The 13,489-nt window shown below is 41.6% G+C and overlaps 1 protein-coding gene across 1 annotated transcript in view; it reads right to left on the bottom strand.

Moving 5' to 3' along the window:
* GAREM1 (GRB2 associated regulator of MAPK1 subtype 1) overlaps positions 1-13,489 on the bottom strand; it is a 98,653-nt gene that overhangs the window by 61,489 nt on the left and 23,675 nt on the right. The window lies entirely within an intron of this gene.

Genomic DNA, 13,489 nt, shown 5'->3' with positions numbered 1-13,489 from the left:
ATATATATATATAAAGAGATAGAGAGAGACAGAAGGAGAGAGAGAGAGGGAGGGAAGGAGGGAGAGAAAGAGAGAGAGAGAGAGGGAGGGAGGGGGGGAGGGAGGGAGAGAAAGAGAGAGGGAGGGAGAGAGAGTTAGAGAGTAGCTATTACTCACACCTTGCGATGATAATATGACTTGGCAAATACAGAGGGTCAAATGCCTCCCCTCTCCTCCCCTCCATATTGTGCTGCTATAATTGGTCACCAGCAATTTGACATAGAAAAGGTTTGTACATATGCACTCAGCTGGCATGCATCCAGACAAGGCCTGGGGAGGGAGAACTTTGCAGGAGTCCCTGCTAGACACACACAGTTGGAAGAAAGCCTGCAAGACTGCAGATTAACAGTCTACAAAAAAAAAACAAAAACAACACCCAGACTATGTTGGTCACCTGAAAATCTCGTCCCCAGATTTCAAACCAGTCTGTCAGACACTACACCTGGCAGTGCCTGAGGCTACTAGCATAGCTCTGTTTCCAGGCTGCTTAGATAACAACTGTGCAGCTAAGGGATGGACTGGGAGAAGTTATTTTAAGTCGCAATTACTAGCTCATACCTTATCAAAAGAGCTAGATGAGCACAATCGTTGCTGCTAAATAGCTTCCCCTCCTCCTCTGAAAGAGCAACAAGCATTTTAATCATGGCAACTAAAGGCAGAGTAAATAGTACCAGGTGAAGAGTTCGGTGCACACTGCTGCTGCTACCACCCTAGGAAACTCCAGTACCTCCCATTCTTTTCATAGGCAGTCCTGCTGAAACAGGTTTGAACCACGTCTCTTTTTTTCTTGTAGAAAAACTTACTCAGCCTCTTTCTTACAGTGAGAGAGGATCCAACTAAACCATCATGTTGTGGCAGTGCTCAAGGCAGAGGAATACACAGCAGCCTTCTCTTTTTAGCTGAGGGCTGGGTAGTCCCAAATGCACACAAATGCAAAGCACTTTGCACTTTCAAAACAATCACTGAGTGGCCAGGAGAAGTGTTAGAAACATGAGCAAGAAGGAAAAGCAGCACTACTGCAAATCAGGTGAGGCAGAGCTTTAGAAGGGGTTAATAGCAAGGTGACAGAGTGCAAGGTATTCTCCATTTCCTATACACAAACTAATTCCAACATGAGAAAAAATGCTAACATCAGATCCAATATTAAAAGTCATTGCCATAGCACAGAACATTCTTCAGCAGGCAAGGTTAAGTGTTGAAGGACAGCCTGATCTTGCTGCAAGTTCATCTAAAGTCATAAGGCTGAATGAGGAAGCTGGGCACAAATAAGTAAGTTTTTACTTGCATGAATCCTTACACAGCTACACCTTGGCAATGGATTGTGGATTTCTCTTAGATCAGTCACACAGTTGCTACTAACAGCAGAGACTGGCCATCATAAATTTTATGCTCCCATACTGGTAGCACCTACAGTTTAAGAACAATGGTCCTATCAATCCTCCAGATCCACTACTGGCCACCAAATACAGTATTTTCCATCAAATATTTAATGAAATTAATTTTAATAGAATTTTATAGACCAGCTACAATCACTTATCATGGCCTTTCAGACTACCGTGACTTTCAGAAGTCAGACATTATGTTACTTTTTTTATTTACCATTAGAAAACTCTACATGCTGTAAAAAAGTACATATGGCACCCAGCCACCATTGAAAAGGAAAGAGCTGTGTGCTTTCCAGCTTTCTAAACTAGGTTCTGGAACATTTTCTTATAGTTTTGGTAACAAATCGTTGAAGAAGCTACTTTAAGGTTTTGTCTTTCTCCAATACTTATATTATGATCGGTTTTCCGCTCCCCTTCCTGAAAGAAAACCCACCAAAAGGTTGCAAGATTTTTACTTTTTTTTCCTGGCAAGAAGATGCTGCTCTAAGACTGCGCCACACACAAACTGGATGAGCAGCCAACTGCTGAGTGGGAGGCTCATTAAAAAGGGCCATTTGCTTGCCATATGTCTCTTTCTTCTAGACAGACTAATTCTAGTCATTAGAATTTTAACCAGAAATGCAGATTAGAAAAGCAACTTTCTGTTAAAATGGCACCAGAAATTTTCATAAGCAGAGTACTGAGAACCACTTGGTGCTCAGAGCAAGTTCCCGGTTTGACATGGGAGCCCTGATCCCAAAGCAGGGTTGGCAGAGTACCTCATCCTTGCAAGGCCAGCATTTCCCGACCTCCCAGTGGGGAGACTTTGTCCCTCCATCTCTTTCTGCTCCTGCCATCCACCACCACCCAGGCTGCTGCTATTGTCTCCTGCTTCCTCCCTCCACCACCAGTTTCCCCTCATTCCTCTCCCTCCCTACTACTGCCCTAACATTCCCACACCCAGCAGGATGACTACAGGAGTATAAGCTGACAAGATCAGCCAAACCTGTCTGCCATTGAGAAGTCTGTGCACTGTGCTCCCAGCTTAGGGAGGCAGCACAAGCACATCTGCTCCCAGCCACCTACCTAGAATATCTCTTGCAGACCTTCACATCCATTGGATCCATAGGATTCTTTGACACCTTGGCGTATCTTCAACAGCGTGTGTACTACCACACCAGTACACAAGCACAGGTAACCCACAGTCACCCACAGGCTTCCTGCAGTGGACTAGCAGTCAGTCAGGGGAATCAAAGTGACGAGAAAGGAAAACAACCAACCAACCTCAACCCCAAAGGATTTCAAGTGTATCTCAGCCTCTTTTTTAGAATCAGATAAAGCAGTTTTTCAGATAGGAACATATGCATACTAGATCTTTTTATAAATATCAGTCTCTCTTCTGTTTACATACTGCTTTAAGGCACTACCATTGTGAACTCAAATTCAGGTTCTCGCTTTATTTTTATTTAGAAAGTTTGTCTAAATTCACGTGTTATGTTACTATAGCAACTGTTCTCTTGGAGGGTTCAACAGCATTGCACAGGAAAAATCTGATACTATGAACAATTAGAAGTGCTGACCATTTCCCCCATCCAACGTCCCACAAGGTCTAGTGAAAGCTAAAGCTGATTTAATATGATACAGCAACTCCATTCCTATTCAGAGTATTTCTCATCCCATACCTCAGGATATGCTGTAGCCTTTCCCCTATACTGACTCTGAGGGATGCATCCTTCCCAGCAGTTGGCTCTGGGTTTCTAAGTCACATTCATAAGAATCCCTCAACTCAGATCCATGAATCCGTATTGCAGCACTACTTTGTTTTTCTTCTATTTTTGGGATGCCATTTGTGTAGCAAATGTCTTAATTCCCCCCACATTCTTTAAACCCTAGTAATTAATTTAGCAGGGACACAGTAGCTAAAGAACTGGGTTACGTAAGTCACCCTGCCCACCCATCTCACCAGTGTTCCACTTTTCCCATCAAGCTTCACAGTGATCCCACTTGGCCTACACAGACTTTTTACTTTTTGAGTTTGGAAACACAGAGGCTCATACAGCATTTTATCAGAGACAGTTTTCCCCAATCAGTACTTCCTGCCGAACACTCTTTCTCCTCCATAGACACACACTTCACAGTTGCCTATGTTCTAAAGGTTATTAATGGTGAAAAAAAAATTAAACAAAATATAAATAAACGAAGCCAGTTCTGGCAGAAGACAACAGATGAACTTCCCACGATTTTGAGGAAGACCTTCAGAAACCTTCAGATGTGATCTTGCATCCTAATCACGAGTCCCTCTTTCATTTTGTGCACAGGTGCAGCCATCATAATGAAAATGGGACCTTTCACACGATGAGCTGGTCCACAGGCAGTAAAAGTCGGGTCAGGTGAGTACCATGAAACAACGTAACGAGGAAAAAACGCAGCCAGTTTGAATTACTTCAGCCACTCAAATGCAGCCAGCCAGCCTTGGCTGGCTATTCCCAGTCTACTGCAATACAGAATTCATGTGAGATGAACCAGAAAGGTTAAACCAGTGACAAATATTTAAAGAGTGTGCTGTGAAGGTGCCTCCCCTGAAAAACATAACCTTATTGGCATTTTGATTTAAAAGATTTTCTTACTTTACATAGGCTATCAACCATCCAAGATGACAGTAGCATCTGTCAGTGTTGTAGATTTTGTGATAGGTGGCTCAGCAGCCAGGCATTCCTAGTTTGAGGACACTCCTGAAAGCCCTTATACAGTGTATGGTGTATTTCCTTCTTTTCCCCTGCTCTGTCTGCCTTTGGGATCAAACTGGATGCTCTGGTTCAACAGAAGAGTTGAGTCTCACCCGCAGGAAAGGGAATGAGTGCAAGAAACAGAGTTTCATGTCTGTATGTAAAGCTGTGAAGAAGTTAACATATGCTTTCAGTATCCCTCTAACGTGTAAGTCCTTCAGAGTGAGAAGTTAAATATCCATGTTTCTCCTATTGAGTATGGTCACCTTTGCTATTACCGTTAATAGCTTCCCCCCCCACACACTGAAACAAGTTCACCTCTGCCAACCAAGAACAGAAAATATCTGCACAACAGCCCATGACAATAAAAAAAGCGAGTTTTTCCACTTCTTTAAGTTTCAAAGCTCACAGAAGTGCCTTTCCCTGACACAGCAGAATTACTGTCTTGGATCACAGGCTAAATTAAACACACAAATTACATTCTCCATATAAACAGTTATACATGACTTAAATAGCAGGGTTTTATTTTCCTGTTGGCACCAATTGGTACAGTAGTTCAGTCAAAGCTTAAGACATCAGTGATGTCAGTTGCTTTAATAGGCAGCACTGACGTGACCAGCTCTCGTTCCCAGACGTGAAGTGTGCCGGTTTCCATGGGGAGGATGCTCCAAAGAATTCCTACCGCACTTCCTATCAGTTGTTTTGAGCAGCAACTACTGGCTCCAGGGAAAAAAAAGTCTGTTTGAGCATCCAAAAATTCACAGATGATGTCATCCCGCACGACAGATTTCTCTGAAGCTCCCTCCCCAAACACACATGACCTATCAAGACTCCTGCTCCACATTCCTGCCAGCTGGGTTCTGTATTTACAGAAGGGAAAGACATCAATAATTTTTGCCTTGCTTGTTTGCCATGTTAGCTCAGTTGTAACAGTTCCCCCTCTAGTCCCCAGAAGCAAAAGGGACAGTCTGTCTGAAAGAGATTTCATAGACTAATTATAGAAAGCTCATGGCAATTTCTTCCCTCGCAAATTCCCATGCAGATTTACTCCACGTAAAAAGTCAGAATATCAGCAAAGGAAAAAGTGGGGACGAACTTAAACAAAGTGAAGCCAAAAGTAGAAGAGCCAACCAGATGAAATGAAAAAAAAAAGAAAAAAAAAAAGGTATGCAGTAGACCATAACCAAATTCCTTAAGCATTAAAGACTGTACTTCTTTGCAAGAGTCTTCATCTGCTACTAGCATGCACTATGATCCAGGTAAGACTCATGCAATAGTTACACTGGTGACTGCATCATTCCTAGCAGTCACATGTGCTTGATTTCTTCTGCACCTGGTACTCTGTTTATATGAACAATGAATGCAGGGTTATGTAAGAGATTAACAAAAGGCCTCATTATTCATATGAAAGATCAGCTCAAAACATAAAATTTTTTAGAATTTAATAAAAATTCTTCCTCCAAAGGAAAGGAAAAGCATATTTTTTTTAACTGATTAAACAGTGAGCATAGCCTTTACAACTACCTTCTCTTTATTCTCTTCTTCCATTAAGGGATAACTTCGAGGCCAGATGGGTGGTGCTAAAACTGTAAAATTCCTACTTCACGAAAACTGAAGTTCCAGATTGTAATTACAGACTATAGGCTAACAGACCCTCTTTGAGCTCCTTAACTACCCTTAAAAATTTTTAACTGTATGATTTTCTACGGGCCTGAACATCTAGTTCAGGGTAGGAAAGGTGTGAAGCAGTTTCACACTTAATTAATTACTCCTTTCAGTGCCTAGAAACAAGGAGCTTCATCCCTTCCAAACCTTGCTGGCAGGAGCTCATCAACTGGGTAGGCTTGTGTTCATCCACCTCCTCCCTTTAAATTCTTAAGCTATACCTCATGAAAGAGGAGAATAGCTGCCTCTTGGGAACTCAGGAGCCACATTTCCAATTTCCTTGTGACTAGTTCTTAGGGTAGCCTCAAGGGGTCAGAAATGTGGGATCAGACGGAAACCTTGAGTGCAGCCTCTGATTCCCAGTAGGGATCAGCCTTTTAGTTTCAGCTTCCGAGTGGTTAAGTTAGGCAGCTTTTAAGACCCTTCTCTCAAGCACTTAAGTCTTTCCAGCATCACGTGAGCCCAGCACTCCACTGTACCAGCCAAGAGCTAAGACAAAGTAACTCAAGCAATGCCAAGCAAATCCTGTGTGATTCAGGCCATCTCCCAGTCTTCTGGGAACCAGTTTCCTGGCTGCTATTCTACCCTCCCCTCAACTGCAATCTTTCAAAATATCATCCTCCCCAGTCAATTTCTTTAGTACAAGCCTCCAGAGCTTTTTCCCAATTGATGGAACTCCAACCGTCTTCTTTGCTGCCCACAGAGATCTGAAACAAGAAAACAAAACAAAACAAAAAACTCCCACCACCTTACAGTGAATGCTTGTAAGGTCATAGCTGAATTTCAGCAAGTTTCAAGTTTGCAGACTTTGAGTAACAGCCAAGAACTGTGGAAGTCTGAGAGGAACATGTTATACTTGGAATCATCAGCTGTAAAAGCTTCAAGTTTTCACTCTCTCCTCCTACTCCTTTTCTCACAAATAAAACAAAAAGTTCAACACTGAGGTAACTCTTAGGTGTTTGGTTTTTTTTTAAGCAAGGGTAAGATTTTACTTGTGCTGAAGTCAGAAGAGAGAAAGACGGCTGTATCTAAAAGCATGCTCCTCTTTCCACCTAGTACCTCAACTGTAATAGTATTGAAAAATATCACTTGTTACAAGCTTTTGGTCCCTTTAAGGCACTAAGTAAAATCCCATGAAACCAAACACATTTTATAGTACAAACTGGTGTCTACAAACCACAGACTCTTAAATCCAGGTTAGAAATAGAGAAAATGCAAGTATTTTCTTTCCATGAACTTCTGGGACATAATCAGACTTTTCCTCTATCACTTGGAATACTACTACCCTGTAAACTAACCCTACTGCTCTTGTTACATCAAAGAGCAGCAGCCTTTGAGAGCTGCAAATGCTACAGCAGTTCCAGTTTTGCTGCCTGGACCATCTGAAATATCTGAAAGGTAGATTTGGAAATAAAACAGAGTTGAATGTGGTTTCACTAAAAAGCTGAATACAGACTTTGATATATCCACTCACCAAACTGAGCATCAAGCAAATTCTACAAGTTCTGTAGGGGATATCAGGAATCTCATAGGCATAAGGCTGTATATGCACAAAGACAGAAACAGTCTCACAGTCTGCTGAGTTTAATTTATGAAGATGGTAACTTTGCAAGCAAACAAATAAAAAAAATAAAAGGGAAGCCCCCATACATATACATTCCTTAATTGTTATAAAACAAAATGCAAAGTAGAAGAGATTCTCTAACACAGATGGTACGACAAAAAGGGAATATTTCATTAAAATTAGGTAAAAAGCTGCTACTTGGTCAGACTGGCTAGTGGGGGGACATGAAAAAACAGGAAGAAGAAGTGCACCCACAAATACAAAAGGAATAAGCAATTTTTGCCAGCAATTTTATTGACTTCATTTTGATTCTGTGATTTGATATTGCACTGTAGATCAATGGAGAAGTGTTTTCCAAAATTTAAATGGGCACAGAAAAGTGGAATAACAGACAGACAGGACCATGGGAAAGTCTGACAGCAACTAGACTTGTTGAAGGTAACTCTTTGAAAAAAAAAAAAAGAATATGGATATTTGCTCAGAACAGCTCATCCATTATTTCAAGGTGACAGGTTTGAAAAATCCATGAATAAGAAGAGCTTCTAGACTACAAAGCTGTGATTTCCTAAAATAGAAAAACTAAGTCTTTAGTGGGGAAAAATGAGGTAGCAACTAAACTAAAATCAAGTCGATAAATATATTTTAAGGCATAATCATGTCCCTGACAGTAAAGCATGGAATTATGCCTTATAAGGAGTTACAGGTGTTTCAGACACTACTGATCTCCAGCTTAGAGCTGAAGATGCAAGCACTGCTCAGGAAAATGAATGTCCTCTCTTTTTGCAATACCCAAGCACTACTCTACAGACTTTTAGATGAATACCAAACAGACTTACTTCTATATGTTTATTGAGATAAAAGGGTTGCAGTTCTCAGGAAACTTCACACAGTCAAGTGTTCAGAGCTACAGAAGTCACATCTCTTTTAAAAACACAAAGACTAAATGCTGGTGCAATGCTTTCCTTTAGGAGCAGTACCTGTGAAGAAAAGCTTTCAAGACTCCAGTTGCTTTTCAGACTGTACAACTCTTTTCAAGAAAAAAAACCCAAAACAAAACAAAACAAAACTTGGGTACCAGGAGGGTTAAACACATGAGCAGATTGTTTTCTTGCTTTTCTTCTGAGGACATCCATTCATTAATCATTTACCAGCCCACAGACACATGGCAGCCTGCCTCTCTCAGAAGCACTGAATTTGGGCCCTGTTCTCCAGAAAGTGATATTCAGTTGTAGAGCACAAAAGCCCCAGGAGAACTATGTGATAGCTGGGTGCCAAGTTAAGTTCAAAGCAAAACACAAATTAAAATGCAAAACACATTTTGTATCAGGGAGTGGTGTACCTGTTGGCTAGAAAGGACTCACTTACGTTCTCTATTCCAGAACAGTGTCCCTCCCTGTCTTAGATCTCACCCACCTCTTTGAACTTAAAATTACCCCATCAGAGCTGTACTGCTCAACTCCCACAGAAGAACAGGCATAGCTCTCCCTGGCACCACCTGCTCTTCCCAGGGAGGCAACAGCCCAGACAAAGGGCTCTTTGTCCGACATCACCTTCCTTGACCAGCAAACACCATCAAATTGCACCTGAGGCAGTGGAGAGTCTAAACTGAATGTAAGACAAGGAGGCTCCCCCTCTGTCCCCAAAGTCAGCACAAGTTGGCAGCAAATGCCATAATGCCAATGAGCAAAGGATGTGTGCCAGTCTAATGTTTTCTCTTCTATCCAGGGCTGGGAAGAGAGCACACTTACAGAAGATCCAACATATTACAATCATCTAAGAGTGTTCAGCATCACCAAAGCAAAAATCAGAGGTCTTCCAGACCTTGGATGCATCAGGTTCAGGGTGGATACTGAGAAATAGCAGCTGCTGCCATCATCAAGACAATTAGGAGATGCCTAACTCACACCACACTCCAGTGCTTTCCTCCCTCAGTGCCCGATGGCCAGCTCTCCCAGAGCGGGCAGCAGCAGGCCTGCAGGGACAGCAAAACTGTGCCTTAGAGGCAGCCATGCCTTTGGACCTGAGAAGCTTCTGCAGCTGCACGTTGTAAAAGCTCAGGGATTTTGCTCTACCCTGCTCCACCACTGCCAAGGCAAGCTCACTCCTGAGAAGACCTGCAGAGAGTGTCTTCCTCTGTGTTAGCAGGACACCATGAGGAACAGGCTCATCAGGCAGCACTCCATGATTAACAAATCAAACCTGTAGAAACAGGTTTCAGTAGGACGTTTGTTGTACACCAATTCCAACACCAGAGAAGGGACTTCTGACTCATTCCCACCCGACACCCCACCTGGGGAAGGTTCACATGACAGGGTTTTATATTTCCTCATTTAAATGACATTAAGAGAGCTATCAGCACACTTAGGTATGCAACTGGACAGGGCATCAGTGATTACTTTGTATTAGCAATCGCACACCTTCACTCTGTGGTGGGAGGTGTGAGTTGACAGGAATATTTCCAGCACTCCGGATGCATCATAGTGTGGCACACCCTGGAATAGGGTGTTACTTTCTAACACCTTTCCTCATCAGTTGCCTCCTGTGACCACACAGACGGCAGCAGAGACACAAGAGGTCTCCTCTAGACCCTGGGTAAAGCTGAGTAGAAGCTTAAATAAAAAGAAAAGGACTTTTATGTTTGTATGTTTGTCTTTTTTAAAACATCATCTCAAAGGAACAGCTTTGCTCTCAGAATGGAAAAAAACCTCAAACGGACAGTAGAGAAAATGAACCCTCAGTTGCAACAACAGAGATAAGGCCCTAAAAAAACCAACAGTAAAAGTCCTGTTATGATTTGATTAAATGTGGGAGTGAGTATTTAGGGCAGAATAACCTAGATGCTGCCAACCCATCCCAAAGTACTTTTTCTTCCATTGCATGCCCTCACCAAAACTAGCACGATCTGTGGAAGAAAAGGCTGTCTGTGTAGGTGGGGGTGTGCACACACTCCACAGCCCTCTGTGCTGCTTTTCCTGTACAGCAAGTTTTAGGCAACTACATCCAACTTGATCATCAACTTTCACATCAATAATCTGCACACATAAAGAATTGTGGCCATGTAGTACAGGTGTTTAAAATGGACTGAACCTAAGCCATTTACAGTCAGAGCAGACCACCTCTGTGGCTTGATGAGTCCTCAAAAAAGCTTTGGATAGTTTTGAGCTGTAGAGCCCTGGAAAGTAATGAAAGAAGAGTCAAACAACAACTGAGGGGCAGAGTATTAAAAACTCTCAGACAGTGTCTTCAATGCCTTTCAGTTATCACAAAATACATTTGAGACGTGGTCATCAGCACTCTGGGACACATTTTCCTACTCAGATATCTCTGCAGAGGAATGAGAGGCTGTCCTGTTTGAGCAGCAGCAGAGCAAAGTGTAATTCTGCAAGATACCAACATCTTCCAAATTCAGATCATAAACCAGTATTTTCCAGAGGCTAACCCTCAGTGCGTGGCAGTTTCTGAACTTTCAAGTATTTTCATCTCATTTATCAAGTTAAAGATTACAGTGCTGCCTAAGAAAAAAGTTACAGTAACATTTAACATCAAATGGAGGGTACTGGTGATACATGCTCGCTTTTAGAGCAGAAATTCAGTATTAAGGATATCACAGTACCAGGAACAAAACAAAACTAGTTCAGACAGAGAGCTGATAAGACCTTCCTATAAGTATCAAGTATGAATTGTGTACCTGAGGAAAGCAAAGGACACCAAAGCAACGTCCATTTGCTCTGATGGTTTACCTTGGACTATTATGAAGCCCACTCTTTCATGCCAAGACAGGGCACTATCAGGACATTAATTTTTATATGCTCTCCATTCTATATGTACATGAAGACTTCTGTTGCTTTAGGAGCCAGAAAAACATTAGTCATTTGGTTTTAATTACATAAAAATTGAACTCAATACTATATTAATTTTTACTCTAAAGAGAACCAGACTGGAAAGAGTATTCAAGAGGGAATGGTTAGACTAAAAGCTGTCATATATGACTGTTCTTTAACAGTAAATGCAAAAATTAACCGTATTTGCCATCCCCAACAGAAACAACCAGGATAGCAGTTTCCCAGTAAGGAAAGGACCATCAGCAAGACTGAAGAACTTGGTTTTTGTTAATGAAATTTCACTTAAATGTGAAACACATCATTTTCCTTCTTTAACAAGGCTTTATTGTATTTGTTGTATTGCATTGTTTAATAAGTGTATCAGAACCTGATTAAGCACGTAGCAAAATAAGATTTACTTCATGCTCATATTTTTACATGTGAATGATGACTTTGTGGTACTTAAGGCCACAATCTCAGGAGAATAACAACAGTTTCAACTTCTCTTCCTGCTCAACTGTTGCAAGCTGCAATTTGTGACTTAAAAAATCATGCTGCAATTTGTGACTTAAAAAAAAGGTATTCCACCAAAGTAAAAACAAACCTAGAAAGTACTGAGCTCTTACGTTCCCTCCCTGAGGGTCATTCTGGTAAGCAGTACATCTTACTTGACAGAAGTTTAAAATTTAAGCATGTAAAAAGTCAGTCCTATAATCCAAAATTTATATAGCATTACAGTTTACAAACATTTGCCTACAGGGACATAAAATCCCTCCTCTAAAACCAAAAACTAATGGCTGAGCCCCATATCAACATTCTGCCAACTGTTCTAGCTGTGCTTTCTGCAAAGACAGAAAGCTCTCACATGCAAACAGAGAGCTGTGCCAGCCAGCTCACACAGCAATCATCATCTGATGGCACTACCTTTTGGTAGCTGCAAGTCCTTCTCAGAAAGGTAGTGATTCTGGAGCACCTGCCACCTCCCAGCCTTCTCAGAGATCAGTGCAGAGCAGAGCCCCAGCTCGCTCCAGAGCCAGCTGCATAACTGTGTCAGGTCAGCACCAAGCCCAGCAATTAAACTTGGCCTTTTTAGTGCAGGGTTCTGGATCCTGAGAGCAGTGAACGCAAGGCACTACACAGCACAGCACTGAAAGCACACTCAGTGTTAGCCTGTAGATCTCTGTACAGTACTCCACAGCAGCACAAGGTAACTTTAGGGTATGGAAGACATCTCTAAATGCATTTAGATGTTAGCATCCAAGCGCCAGACTGCAGCGCTTTCCTAACTAATCCTTCATATGCTTAGATTCCTCTCTCCTTTCATGTAGGCAAGCCCATCAGACATGCTCTGATTCTGCAAGTTAGCACTGACCATTTTCGTGAAGTTCCTTTGGCAGCATCAGAGTCCATCACATATTCAGTAAGTGCCCTCAGTACGTGGCAGTTTCTGAACTTTCAAGTATTTTCATCTCATTAACAAAGGTTTTGTGGCAGGGAACTTTCTGGAAATTGACAGCAAAATGTAGTCTGCCAACTAAACACACACTCTTTCTGCATTAACACAAGCCAGGAAGAAAAGCTCATTAACATTTTTGTAGTATCTTAGGGGACAGATTTTGATTTTGCTGGTGTCTGTGTAAATTTAAGCTACTAATGAATGGAAATATGGAGAGTCAGGAAACCCTGCTTAGCAGATCTTTGTTAACTTGAAAAATGAAGGATCAACTTCAGAAAACCTTTAAAGAGTCAATCTTCTTTCATGCCAATAACCATTTTATTTTCTGTTCTCTTTCTTCCAGGAATCTGTGAGGATTTTAAAATGCGGCATTCAGTTTGAAGGAAGAGAAATGTTTATCTGTCCACAGCACTGGAGCTTATGCAGCCAGGACACGTAAAATAAAAAAGTCAATGTTACTAAGCATAAGCACTAGAAGCTGTTTATACTAAGAAAGTTAAATTCAGAAAGTTTTAAAGCCACATCTATTATGACGTCTATATGCCATCAGACCCAGTTTTTACATGCATCTTAAAAAAAAAAATTTAACCTTCCAGAAGCAAACTCCAAGGACAAACAGTACATAAGAAGGCAAGTGGTGCAAGTTTCATGTCTGAAATAGGGTGCACCACAGCAGTTACAGCAGTGGTGAGATCGACAGAAAGCATTTCAGCCAAGTCTTGTACACCTCAGCACACTCTCACTGCACCAGTGTTTTAAAGGAGACTGTAACAGAGCTGAGTACATTACTCAATTGACAAGTGTTTATACAGAAGACCAAGTAAAACACTAAGCCCCTGTCTTTACTCTGTAGC

The sequence above is a fragment of the Lepidothrix coronata genome, unplaced genomic scaffold, assembly GCF_001604755.1.
Source record: "Lepidothrix coronata isolate B3197 unplaced genomic scaffold, Lepidothrix_coronata-1.0 Scaffold6, whole genome shotgun sequence".
Taxonomy (NCBI): Eukaryota; Metazoa; Chordata; class Aves; order Passeriformes; family Pipridae; genus Lepidothrix; species Lepidothrix coronata.
This window is presented reverse-complemented; position numbering and strand designations above follow the sequence as displayed.